The sequence below is a fragment of the Camelus dromedarius genome, chromosome 16 (assembly GCF_036321535.1).
Source record: "Camelus dromedarius isolate mCamDro1 chromosome 16, mCamDro1.pat, whole genome shotgun sequence".
Classification (NCBI taxonomy): domain Eukaryota; kingdom Metazoa; phylum Chordata; class Mammalia; order Artiodactyla; family Camelidae; genus Camelus; species Camelus dromedarius.
Genome location: NC_087451.1, coordinates 23,433,033 through 23,447,725, shown reverse-complemented (window position 1 = coordinate 23,447,725; position 14,693 = coordinate 23,433,033).

Here is a 14,693-nt window from a genome sequence, read left to right as displayed (position 1 = left end):
ATTTATAGAAGCCATCAGATGAGGACTCCCTTGCCTTCCCATCACTGCATTTACAGACCTGCCTTGGTTTATTGGCCTACCCTCCATCTTCCATCATGCTTCTAAGGCTCCCATCAAAGATCTGGACTCCGTCTCCTCTTGCTTTCTCAGGGACATCACTGCTGCTGTTACCATGCTTTTCTCCTTCGTCGTCAAATTCTTCTTTTCTATCTGGCCATTCCCATCAGTGTAAAAAAAGTCTCTCCATCCCCCAATCCCCTTCAGCAGCTGCTACATCATTTCTGCTCATCTATTCAGAGCAGAACTCAAAAATGTCGCTGTGGTGCTGTTTCCACTTCAGCTCACTCCAATCTGGCTTCTGTCCCAGTCACTCTCGTCAAGGTTGCAGACTGCCTCCTGTTGCCGTGTTCTTGGGCGCATCTCTAACCACATCAGATTGACTCATGGCAGATGATACCGTCGACCCCGCCTCCTCTCAAAGCCCTTTCATCTCTGCCTTTTCTTTCTTCAGGGGCCTCTACTTCTCTGGTTAGTGTTTAAGGTTGCCTCAGCATTTGGTTGAGATGCTCTTCTCTTCCCTGGATTGATTGTTCTCAGCTCTGCCGCCTGTCAGCATCATCTGGGGAGGTTCTAGAGGCAGCGATGCCAGGGCCCCAGACAATGGGAATTTGATTCCTAGGTGACCCTTCTGTGCACTCAGTTCCATGGTTTTTACATGTTATCATCAAGGGACAAAATTACAACTAAATGTATGTCTTCAGCTCCTGGGCAGAACTTACTGCAAGAACTAATCCAGCCCAGTCTGAAGGGAACTCCCTGTCCCTTGATGGCCCTGCTCTAGCCCTGGGATGGGGGTGGGATGGTCAGTGCTAATGTATCGAGAAAACTGCACTGGGGTCTGCAGACATCCTGTGAATACGTGCATCTCACGCTCAGCATTCAGACAAGCAGAAATTCTTGTTCCAGAACATTGCACAGATTTCACCAGTCTTACCATCACTCTGTCAACGCTGACATACAGTTCGGCTTGGACAAAAGTTGCATAAAGACAATTATGCTTTCATCCCAAATCCTTATTGGCTGGAGAAGCAGCTTTTATGCTACTGAAAGCTTACACAGGCTTGCGTATTCTGTCCAAGTGTTCACCTGCACACCCCTCCAGCCCCCTACACCACCATCAGTGACACCAGGTAACTTCTTTGGGTGCTTTGCAGTTTCATGCTGTTAAGATCTGCACCAGTCTGTCCTCTAGTTGTTCCTTCCCATCTACCAGACTCTCAGGGAAGCTTGTTAGCTGTTTTTGTGAGTTTATTCCCTTTTCATTCCTATACCTTGTGTGATGGTTAATTTTATATGTCTACTTGGTTAGACGTTATTCTGGGTGTTTCTGTGAGATAAGATTAACATTTAGGTGGGTAGACTGAGTAAATGCCCTCCCCAGTGTGGGTGGGCCTCATCTAATCAGCAGAAGGCCTGAGTAGAGCAAAAAGGCTGACCTTCCACCAACTAAGAGAACTACTCCTGCGTGATGGCCTTCAAAGTAGGAGTCAACTTTCTCCTGCCTCTAGACTTGAACTGAAACATCGGCTCTTCCTGCTGGCTTTCAGGCCATCACTTCTCCTGGTTCTCAAACTTTCAGACTGGAACTGGACCTACACCATTGGCTCTCCCAGGCCTGCGGCGTGCTGACTGCAGGGCCTGCAGCTTGCCAGCCTCTGTAATTGTCTGAGCTGATTCCTTATAATTTCTTGTAATTCCTTGATAATATTTCTCTCTCTCTCTCATGATGCAGCGTGTGTGAAATGTAAGACATGTGTGTCTGTATTTATATTCCTACCGGTTCTTTATTTATATTCCTACCGGTTCTTTTTCTCTGGAGAACCCTGCCTAATACACCTTGTCTCTGGTAGCCCCTGGTTTAGCATCGGACAACATGTGATTCTTGCAGGCATCCACGCCACCCACTTTATTACCTGATTTGGTGGCTGGATCCATGTACATCTCTGCTTGTTGTGCAGTTTCATTACAAGCCTCCCTCCAGTTCTCTTCTCCCACCTGGATGACTGGCCTGGAAATCTTGATTTCTTCTCACTCCTCTGCCCCACAGAGACTTCCTTGAAACCTTAAGAAACTCTCCTTAACAAATTCATTCCTGATTTATGATGCCCACACCCACGCTCCTCTTCCTCCTGCCCTGGCATGCCTGTTCCCATAGTCTGTCCTCAGCAGGCTTCAGGATTTGGTTCAGTACAACAGATACTACTGGGCGCATGCCAGCGTTTCAGTCCCTGACATCTGCAGGGATGTCTTGATGCCACTGATTCCTAAATGCTTGGATTGCAGGGTGTCTGAAGTGTTGTTGAACGTCCTTGTGTGAATTATAGGAGAGCAAAATGTGGCAAACAAAGAGCAAAGACATGACAGCCACCTTCTCCTTGTCCAAGCGAGAGGCGTGGTGTGGGGCAGTGGGAAGAATGTTGACTTCCCAGTCAGGCAGATGCAGTCTGGATCCTCTGCCCAGCTGTCCTTACCTGGCTCAGCTTTGGTTTTCTCATGTATCAGATCCACACATTAGAATCAATCTGCTGGCGTCATGAGTATGAAGTGACAACATGTAGAAGGCACGTGGAGGAGCGTCAGGGACGGGCCTTGTTATGCAGATGTATCTGACCCTATTGCTGACTCTCTGCTTACAGATGTGGTGCTGTTGGCCATGAGTTCCATCCTGATGAATCAAAAGTATTTATGAAATGAGTTTTTCAACAGAAACATGCATAAAATAAGGTTGTGTATTGATCTGTTGATAAAAATGTTGTGACCAGAGGCTTGCAGGACACTAACCCTGCATTTATCTTAGGAGCAATAGTTCAGTACTTGCTAATTCAGTGTTCTCGGTGACCTCGTAGAACATAATATTCACAGATAACAAGAACCAACTGTATTGTAATTTTAAGCGACAGATGTCTCCCGCTTAGATCAAATACGAAGCTTGTGACTGCCTTGCTTGTGTTTTGATTGCTTTTTGCTTTGGGGTGATTGCTGCTACTTGCTGTTTGACACTGTAACATCTGTTTTTTTTTTTTAACTAGGGTTTGTTTGATGGTCTACTCTGTTAGGCAAAGTTACCCTGATTTTGTGCTTTTAGGAGGTAGAAGGTGATAGGAAGTTGAGGTCCAGAGAAAAGAGAGATGGAGAGGATGAGGACAGAGAAGGGGCAGCTGAGAAAGGGTCAGTGGGTCACGAGTCCCGCGGAGTGCAAAGCCTACTGGGTACGTCCCAGTGGGGGAAGTCTGCCCCCGAGTCTGCTGTCCACTCCCCCCGTGGGGCTGAATAGGTGTCTTCCCTGGGAGTCTGTTTCCTCTTTCCCAAATGTGGACCATACAGTGTAGCTATGAGATTATACGTTGAAAGAATCTGTGCATCTGATTATTGGTGACCCCCTCATTGACTCAGGAAGGAAGCATGTTTGGGAAAGCTCCCATGCCTGCCTTTCTGATTTCCCTCAGAACCGGTTTATGATCCGTGCCCAGGAAGGTCCTCTCAAGTTGCACTTGTGTGTTAGCCAAAGTCCGATGACCCTGCTGGATAACCACCTTTCACCAGCCGGGGCAACAGACGGCTCTTAGCTACTTTTCCGAAGTAAAATCCACTCTGAGCGAATGAGGATTTGCCACCAATAACAATATAGTAGGGGGCATGCTGTGGCTTTGGGGCTGTGAAGGGATTCTAGAGGCATCCGTATGGAGACAGCATCACTCACTGATTACGTACAGCCCTGCGTCGCTCCTGCTTGAAAGGAGGTAGAACACATCAAGGCACCAGCATTCCGGCGTGTTTAGTCTCTGAAAACAAGCCTGATTGCCTGAGTGTTTTCCCTGGTCGGTCTCAGCTGGGGAGCCTTCCCATGACGCTGAGGAGACTGGGGAAGGGAAGGGAAGCAGGGGTCTCCTGTGGGTCCTGGGGCCCCACTGCCATCTGCCCACCGTGCTTGAGGGCAGGGCTGGTGAATCAGACGTCCCGGAGGTTTCTGTGTCGGGGACCTGACGGGGAACTGGTGACTTGATTGAGCCCAGGCAGGGAGGCTCGTTACCCTGTGCCCGTCTCCCTTTGCTCCATCAGCGCCTCCCGGCGCCAGCCCTCTGCCTGCACAGGTTCCTGTTTCCCACTAGTTTCTCCTTCAAAACAAACTGGCTTCCACGTCTGCCTGCCCTTCTCTCCTTCCCTCCTTCTCCCTTCCTTTTCTTCTCTCTCATCTGAGAGGCAGTCACCCTTAGAGCCCCATTCTCCTCCTTCCATAACACCAACACAAATACTCAAGGGCGTTTTATGTACTAAGGACACATGCCAGCTGATATCTTGTCTGGAACAGCCAGGACCAACAGATACAATGGGGGGCTCTTCATCACGGTCCCCACGGGGTGCCTTGTGATGCTTTAATGGTCAAGACCAAACTTAAGTCAAATCCAGCAGGTGTTACTAGAAGTCATGTTGGCTAGCATGCCTTTATTGCTCTCATTTTTAATTATGAAGTGTAATAAGGTCACATTTCTGGAAATAGAACTCAGTAAGATACATTGGTTTAATTTGTAAAAGTAATCTCCCTTCACAGATGATATGTTTCATTCCACTTCAGCTAAAACCCACATCAATAGCAGAAAAATGAAACAGGCTTCAGTTAGCCTCAGTAATCCTCCTGCACAATGATGAACAGGAAAAAAGAGAAACTGGTATTTCACATCTTCATCATTTAAGGACTTTGATGATACAAAATAGATTGGCTCTGTTTATTTCCCTGTTGCTGTCCACATCTTCTTGAAAGCTTATAGTATGAGAAAATGATTTTAATAAAATGGAGGTGAAAAGGATTCCTTGGAGTTGAGTCAAGAAGCTTTCAACTAGACAGCAGAGAGGATCCAGGAGATCTTTGCGAGCGGGAGGCTGGGGTTGATCCGTGGTTGGATAGGCTCGGGTGTGAGCAAACCTCCACGGTGCATCGGGAGGAATCCTTAGCCTAAAAGAGCTAATGATGGGCTGTTTCAGTGTTGAAAATCTTACTTGTGATCTGCTTGGGGTCAAACAGCCTTCAGTTTGGTATAGAAATAGTGTAGGTTTTTTTTTTTAAGCCCTGCTTAAAAAAGTAGCATCGAATTTGTAGCTCAGTGGTCTGGGGTGATCGAGGAAGGTATAAGGCAAGGATCTGGGTTTTAAGGGTACGTGCACATCACAGGTGTATGACCTGAGTTATGTCCTTTCTCAGCCCCATTTAGTTGTCTGTGAAATAGGAAAGTGCAGCTAGGTCTCAGTGGTGCCCCCTCCCCATTTCCATGTTAGTTCATTAGTATTTATAATGAGTGAATCCTGGCTGTGAATTATATAAAGATCCATTGCTTTTTATCTTTGACAAAAGGCTGCCGTATTACACTGTTATTTGATCCTCACAAGAAGTGTTTGAGGGATATCTCACAGGGACTGTCCCCATTTTACAGACAAAGAACACTGACTTGGATCAAGGGCAACATCTAAGTGGACATGGCTGGTTGTGGTGGAGCTAAGACTTGAATACAGATTTCCTGATGTACAGTCATTGCCTTCAACTGAATTCTGATTCAACACACATAGACCCCACTACATGCCAAGCTTTAGAGATATAATAAGTGTCAAAACTTTAAATGCAGGCTGTTGGGAAGTAACAGATACTTCATATAAGAGATCGAACCACATGACATTCTCACTTTTGTAGGTCAAAACGTTGAATATTGATGATTTCATTTGATTCAATCTAACAGTATGTAGGTACTACAATGAAGGCATATTGATAAGTACTTTGTTCTTTTTTCTTCTGTCTCTGACATTTCTCCTGCTTTCACCCATTTTTTTCTCTATTTCCTGAAGCAGTTGACTTTGTCAGAGGTGATTAAATATCACAGTCACTTTAATTCACGAGAGCACACTTGTGCACATTGGATAGCATCCCCAGCAACTGGCATAGGCTTCTCTCTTGCCTAAATCAACACAAGTTCTTGTCTAATCTAGCTTTCCTCTACTGAGCCTGGCAATACACAGAACCAATGGCTAATGAATAATGAATTTCATACAGGCTCCAAAATGATGTGTAACTAGCTGGATCACCCCAGGCCTAGGACACTTAGTGTTCTGAGGCGTTAATAAGGGCTGCAGAAATTCTGATGGATAAAGACAGGAAAGACCACAGATTTGTCAGCCTTGAAATCATCGGTGACCTCAAGAGCTGTTACAGGGTGGGAATGAGACTGATCCCTAACTGCGAAGGAGAATGAGAACGAATGCAAAGAGAGGCTGCATATCAGACGTTGCCTCAGAAATCTGACGGTGGCAAGAGGGGTCCTAGCAACGAGTTGTCCTGCAGTAGGTGGAGGGATAAAAACTGTGGTACATCTATCTTGACAATGGAATGTTACTCAGCTCTAAAAAGAAGTGAGCTATCAAGCCATGAAAAGATACGGAGGAAACGTAAATGCAGTGAAAGTGAAAGAAGCCAGTCTGAAAAAGCTACATAGTGTATGATTTCAAACGCAGGACATTCTGGAAAGGGTGAAACTGTGGAGACGGTAAGAAGATCAGTAGTTGCCAAGAGTCGGCGGGAAGAGAGGGATGAATAGGTGGAGCACACGGGATTTTTAGGACAGTGAAACTACTCTGTAGGACACTCTAATGGTAGATATGTGTCTTACCCACTTAACCAAGCCCATAGAATGCACACCACCAAGAGTGAGCCCTAATGTGAGCTGTGCACTCAGGGTGATTATGACGTGTCAGTGCAGGTTCCTCAGTTGTAGCAAATGCATCACTCTGGGGGGGATGTTGATAATGGGGGCGGCTGTACATACGTAGGGGCAGGAGACACACAGGAAATCTCTCTACCTTCTGCTCAATTTTTCTATGATCCTAAAACTGCTCTAAAAATACAGTCTTTATTTTAGAGAGAGACAGAAGTCATAAGCTTGAGAAGTTAGTGGGGTTCCATTTTTCCCCATTTTCACTTTAAAGGATGAGAAAGATTATAGCATCCTTGAAGGCAGAAGGAAAGAACCAACTAGAAGCAGAGGGGTTAAAGATGATGATGATGAGAGAGAGAGAGACTCCCTTGTCCAAGGGTCGGGAGCCTTCTTCCCTGAAAGAGGTAGAATTGACGCTGATTCAGAGGTATTTAAAGAAGTGTGGGGACTGATGACAGATGAAGAGAGGAGTTTTTCTTAGGGAAGATGGACCTGGATTCAGAGAAAATGATACAGTCACTAGCTTATAGAGGGAGGATGAGCGTTGGGGGTTTGAGAGAAAATGGAGTGAGTTCCAAACACCCACTGCAAAAAGTGCAGCAGATAGTCAGGGGGATGGGACAGTTGTGTAGACAAATGAGGTGTGAGTATATATTCCTTGGAGATTATTTTAAAATAGAAGAGAGAGCCTTTGGAAACATTTTTTGTGCAATGCAGAAATGATTCGATCTTTCATTGAGGCAAGAGATGGGGGAGGGAGGTTATTAAGAGAAGCAACAGTAGCTCCTGTAGCAAACAGCCCCCAAATCTCAGTGGCTTATCAAAATAAAGGTTTGTTTCTTGCTCACCTGAAGATATTCCTGTTTGTCTTAAGCAGCTCACCTGGGGATTCTCTTTCCATTGTGTCGTTCCGCTGTTCCCCGGGGCCTCAGTCCCCCAGTGAAGCACCTGCACCCTGGGCGTGGCAGTCAGCCGGCTGAGCGAGAACACGTGGGGTGGGTGGCAGCCGGAGGCTCACAGGCCAGAGCCAGCCCACCACCAGTGTCTGTATGGCCTGCAGGCTAAGGATGGTGTTCACATTTTTTTCAGTGTTTGAAAAAAAAATTAATAGAAAAATGATAGTTCATGACGTGAAAATTATATGGAATTCAAATTTCAGTGTCTGTAAGTAAAGTTTTATTGGCACACAGTGGCGCTCATTTGTTTCCGTATTTTCTGTGGCTGCTTTTTTGTTGAAATGGCAGAGTTGGGCAATTGTCATAGAGCCTGTGTAGCCTGAAAAAGTGACTGCCCTTTACAAAAAAATTACCAACTTCTGGCCTAGAGTACTGAGCACCCCGTATTTAACCGCCTCATCCCAGAAGGTCACCCCTCCTCCCACCCACATTCTGTTGTCAGATACAAGCCATTTGGACCAGATGCAAACAGGCTGGGAGATGGAGCCTTGGCTGGGGAGCTACTTCTCTGCATCAACTCAGTGCTTTCACTGCCAGTCTCTGTAGCTCAGGTCACTGTGTCTGCAGCAGGGGGATTGCCTTGCACACATCTCAGGAAATAGATACCAGTGCCCTTCAGATAGTTCTACTCTTCAAAATTCATTTTGAGCTATGCCACCAGAGGAGAGCTGTGTGTGGTGTGTGTGTGTGTGTGTGTGTGTGTGTGTGTGTAGGGGGCTGTGGAAATTCTTTCTTCTTTCGACGTAGCGCCCATTTGCTGGTTCAGCCTGGCTTTCCTCATGCTATCACTCCTACCATTTCATGCCTCTTCTTCCTATTGTGCTGAGTGACTCAGCCATGTCCGAGCTCCCAGTCCTAAATTACATACCCACACTCAGCAGCTCCAAAGGTCAACTCTTACAGATAGAATCCACTATTGTTAGAAGGACATGGTCATCAGACCTCATCAGAATACGTCTTCCAAGCACGTGGAGCAACTCTTCACATGAGAACGAAGTGTTGGGTGAACAGCATTTCCTCTGTCCTCTTAGCAGTTAAAGAAATTGAGGTAAAATATCAACGTACTCAATTCAACCATGTATGCGCAAAGCATTCTGGGGACTCTTCGTCTTAAGGAGCTCTGGCTTATCTGAGATTTACTATCCTTCCATCGCCTACCATCTAAACCTACCTAAGGAAATACAGAATCTAAAAGAAAATGAGTCTGTAGAGCAAACCCAGCCCACAGACTCTTTTCTTAGGCTGTCTTGCCTTAGATTGTCGTCCCCAAAGCCACTGCTATACAGAAACCCTGGAGTTTCCACTATGACACAAAATCAGTTTAAACAGTCCCCGCTCTCAAAGGAATCACAGCCCAGCGGAAAGACAGGCTTTCATACACTGTGGATAATAGAAGGTAGTCTAAAACCAGCACTCAAACTGAGAGCCAGACAAAGTACTCTGAGCAAACAGAGGTGGAGTGATTAATCGTGGCAGATGTTAACCAAGAGTAATGATTTTAAGTGTCAGGAATAGAAAGCCTTTCTCCATCACGCTTGCAATGCTAATCCCAGTTCATTCATCATCAAAGCTCACCTCGCCTGGCCATTTATCTTGAGTGCAAACCCAGCTTTATTCAGGAAAATCGGTCATCTCCACTTACCCTGTGACTGCAGACGCTCAGAAAGGAGAACTACCACCAGCCATATTTCATGCTCATCCACTCACGTGGTAGGCCAACATTTTGCCAGGTGATGTCTTAAACTGAGATGGTTTTTAATTCAGTCTAAAACTGAGGCTTGGTGACAAAGCAGCCCTGTATCCCTGACGTTCCGGGACACGCATGCATCCTCTTCTCTGGGCTGGTGTTACAGTGAAATTGACATTGGGCAGCTTCTCTCAGGAGCGCACCAAGTGAGTAAATACGAAGGTGGGAAGATGATTGACATGGATTCCCTTTTACTGGAGAAAGAAAGGCCAGTGTTCCACTAAGCAGTTACGATGCAAGGCCACAGGTGATGTGGTGGGAGGAGGACACAGATCAGTGGATCATGAAAACATGGAAAATGGAGAAACAGATTGTAGTTGCGAGACTGGGGAAAACTGAATTCCATTCCTTCATTAAAATACGGAGTCCTGCTCCTTCTTGTCCAGGCCAACCTTTTCAGCTTTTCCTCCTGTTTCCCAGGTGACTCACTCATTCTTCTTGACTAGCTTCTTTTCACGGTGGAAGATGTGCAGGTGTTCCCCACTGTGGAGAAAACCTCCACCAGCCTTAACAGCCTCCTCTACGTCTTCTTTCTCTTCTCCACCCAGCATCTCAAGGTGAGCCTACCATGAAGCCCCGCGCCGGGGCTGCCATCCCGCTGTCAGCAACGCGTCTCCGCTTCATCTTAGTTTAGCCTGCGTCCCTTTCCCCCAGATAGTCCTGAATTCCTGAGGTTTATGGATAAGGCCACTCAGTGTTAATCTGTTTCTTCCCCTTGTACAAATTGTGTTGGCCCTTTGTAATCTGGATGTGATTTCAGCTAGAAACCCTAATCCAAGGGTTAGCAAACTATAGCCATTTCGCAGAAATGACCCTCTGTCTGTCCTTGTATATAAAATTTTATTGGAATGCAGCCATCCCCATTCATCACACAGTGTTTACAGCTGCTTTTGTGCAACAACAGGCAGAGGTGATTAGTTACAACACAGACCATATAGTCTTGAAAGCCTAAAATATTTAGTATCTGGTTTTTCTTTTTAACAGAAAAAAGCTTGCCAAGCCAGGAGCTAATCTTTCTCATAGTATTGTAGGTTCAGTGTGACCTTCAGTTCTTTTTATTTTTGGTAAATTGATGCCAGACTTTGGGGATCCCTGGTTCAAAAAGTTGGGAGAACCCTGTTTCAAGGAGGGAAATTCTTATTTCCCTTATCCTGTGCTGCAGACCAGGGTAGCCAGTGTGCCCGCTGAACATCAAATTATGGGAAAAGATGCCTGAAGCCAAACACCCCTCACTTCCTCAAGACTTTTTCGCCCCACTCTTTGGAAACAACCCTAAGTTCTTGTTACAAGCTACAGGCTGTGCTTAGATGACTGAGTGGCTCTGAGGATTGCTCTCTCTCTTACGGCCTGTGAGTTGTTCTGGTGAAGGCAGGTTAGTGCAGCAGGAAAGGAGTGTGGAGGGTGGGCTGGAAGACTGCTGCCTTTTATTATGAAATCTTCTGTTCTGTTTGAATTTGTTTTCTTCACCTGGGTACATGTGACATTGAGAAAGTCTCCTGGCAAATCACTTCAATTCTCAGTTTCTCTAAGTAAAGGAGGAGAATTCCTTCTCACTTACCTTCCCAGAAATATATGTGGAAATGCTAAAGATGTACTTAATAGGACAAATAGATTGTAGCCCAGAGCTGTCTGATAGAAATGCAGTTGAAAACTTTCTAGTAACCACCTAAAGAAAGTAAAATGAAACCGATGAAAGTAATTTTAATAGTTTATTTAATCTCACCCAATACATCTTATACCATGTCCAAACTCATTCTGCTCACCACCTGACAGGCCAATAAATTGGGAGACAAGGTGTTGGGCAAAGAGTAATGACTTTATTCAGAAAGACAGCTGATCAAGAAGACTAGGGGACTAATGTCCTAAAGGACCATCTTATCCAAGTCAGAATTCAGGTTCCTTTTATCCTAAAAACGGGGGTTGGGAGGGTGTGCTTGGTTGTTGCAAACTTCTTGGTTCTTGCAGCTGTCCACACAGGTCAGGTCATGATGTCCCTGTAAACCTCCAGCAGGACAAATGTCATTCTCAGTTCTGCAATTTTTTACCTCTATATGAATGGAAAAGTGTTACAGCCTTAAAGATCAGAGTCTTGAGATTGAGCTGTCTGTATCTTTCAGGCTATAGGCAATGCTTTTTAACAAAATTTGTGGAACCAGCATGACTAAGCACTGGAAGCAGAGCAGAAGGTTAGAGCTAAAGGAACAGGTGTAATATGAAGTCAGATTTGTTCTTCCCTATTACACATCTAACATGCTATCATTTTAACATGTGATCAATATAATGTTATTGATGAGATAGTTTACTTTTTTCCATATTGTGTCTTTGGATCCAGAGTATGAATCTGATTTATAGGATGAGTGGCACAGCCACTGTGAACCAACCAGACTGTCATCACACTGGACAGTACAGCTCTAGCCAGTGTCCTGGCTTACGGCATTTCCAGGCCACCCTCGATAACCATTTACTCCTCTGTGAGCCCTGGGATTTGCTCTGCCCTTGAGCAGAAACAACCACAAGTAGAGATCAAATTCCTAATGGGTGATTTCTGTTTCCCTGGTTCCTAAAGTGATCATAACATTGTTATGAACAATACCTAATCCATATCGAATACTTACTGTGTTCTGGACACTGTGCTAAGGGCTTCGGCAGATTATTTCATTGATTTCTCGCAACAAACCATTGAGAAAATTGTTTTATCACCATTTTAAAGATCAGTAAACTGAGGATAAGAGAAATCACACAATTTTCCCAAGGTCACAGAGCTTTTGAGTGGTAGAGCCAGGATTCATTCTCAGGCATGCCTGTCCAGACCCTGCTCAATTAACAGTAAGCAATATTGCTTGTTTCTTGGACTGGTTTGGGGCTTTTCCCCTTACTGCTGTCATTGCCCACTCCTGAGCACTGACTGCCTCCTGCCCTAAACTGAAGCTGCTGTTACTGAGGTAGAGGGTAGAGGGAGCATCCTCCCAGCTCTCTTTACCAGTCGTGGATGGTACAGTGTTTAAACTGACCAGTCGTCTGGCACCCCGAGCTCTCCTGCCCGACACAAGCACAGAGGCTTATACTTTCAGCTTTGCACTGACTTCTGAGAAAGAGCATTGAGTTAATTCCCCCAGAGGAGAGCTACTGACAAATCTTACATCATTCTCCAAAGTAGCTCTTATTAAACAGTTCTTATTAATCTTTTTTCCAAGATGAAACAACGCAATCCAGCATTCTTTTATGACAGGGCAAGTTCGTTGCCTTTCCAGGGCTTCTCACATTCCTCTGTGCGAGAGTAAGATAGGGCAGGATTTGTTTCCCCCTTATCTCAAGAAATATTAGTGGAAGTGGTTAGAGGAGCGGACAGTTCCAAACTCTTTTCTCCCCAAGAATCTCATTTCTTTTACAAAAAGATACAACTGCTTCGGTGTGCTTATTGACTGCATTCTTTAGTCAAAAGACTTCCTTTTCCTCTACTCTAATTTTAAAAGTAATTCTTTTTTTATATAATTTTTTTGAAGTATAGTCAGTTTACAATGTTGTGTCAATTTCTGGTGTACAGCATAATGCTTCAGTCATACATGAACATACATATATTCATTTTCATCTTTTTCACCATAAGTTACTGTAAGATATTGAATATAGTTTCCTGTGCTCTACAGTATGAACTTTGTTTATCTGTTTTATTTATCTAGTAGTTAGTATCTACAAATATTGAACTCCCAATTTATCCCTTCCCACCCCCCTGGTAACCATAAGTTAGTTTTCTATGACTGTGAGTCTGTTTCTATTTTGTAAATAAGTTCGTTCGTCCTTTTTTTTTTTTTTTTTAAGGTTATGCATGTAAGTGATATCATATGGTATTTTTTCTTTCTCTTTCTGGCTTACTTCACTTAGAATGACAATCTCCAGGTCCATCCATGTTGCTGCAAATGGCATTATTTTACTCTTTTTTATAGCTGAGTAGTATTCCATTGTATAAATATACTATAGCTTCTTTATCCAGTCATCTGTCAGTGGACATTTAGGTTGTTTCCATGTCTTGGCTATTGTAAATAGTGCTCCTATGAACATTGGGATGCATGTATCTTTTTGAATTAAGGTTCCCTCTGGATATATGCCCAGGAGTGGGATTGCTGGATCATATGGTAGCTCTATTTTTAGTCTTTTGAGGAATCTCAATACTGTCTTCCATAGTGGCTGCACCAATTTACGTTCTCTCCAACAGTGTAGGAAGGTTCCCTTTTCTCCACACCTTCTCCAGCATTTATCATTTGTGGATTTTTTAATGATGGCCATTCTGATCGGTGTGAGGTGATAACCTCATTGTAGTTTTGATTTGCATTTCTCTGATAATTAGTGATATTGAGCATTTTTTCATGTGCCTATTGGCCATTTGAATGTCTTCATTGGAAAAATTGCTTGTTTAGGTCTTCTGCCCATTTTTGGATTGGGTTGTTTGTTTTTTGGTTATTAAGTTTGTATGAGTTGTTTATATGTTCTGGAGGTTAAGCCCAACTTGTCAGTCTCGTCTTTTGCAAAAATTTTCTCCCATTCCGTAGGATGTCTTTTAATGCTTCATTTTCTACTTAAAGTTTTTTCTCCTCTTAAAGAACATTGGAATTTATGAATATACTCCTTTTATATGAGATTCCAACAAGAAAGAGTTACATAAAGAAATCCTTGAAAATTCCCTTTCATTCCTGTCCTTCCCTCAGTCTTCTCAGAAGTCATTTTTGCTAACAAAGACTATATTCTTTCAGTCCCTTTTCTGTGCTTACATATCCATATATGTATATGCATTATGCCCTTAAAAAATTCAGTTGGGGTCTTACTATGCAATTTGTTCTCCAGTTTGCTTTGTTTATTTGAAAATTTGTCTTTGTGATTTTCCTATATCAATACCTTCTTTTTGACAGCTGCATAATATTTTATAGTAAAGATATATAGCATACTCTACTTCAAGACTGCCCTATTGGTGGACATTTAGTTGTTGTCTGTTTTATGCTATTTCCAATGATTCTACAATAAGTTTTCTTGTACTTAGGGTTTATTTAACATAAATTTCTAGCTTATTTTCAGTTTTGATGGATACTAACAAATTGCCTTAAAAGGGGCTTCATCAATTCATAGTTCAATTAACAGTGTAGGGGAGAATCTGAATCCTTCAATGATCACCCTTATTTGATTTCATCAAATTAAAAATGCTTGCCTATCTGACAGAAATTCTTTTTTGTATACTTTAGAAAACTT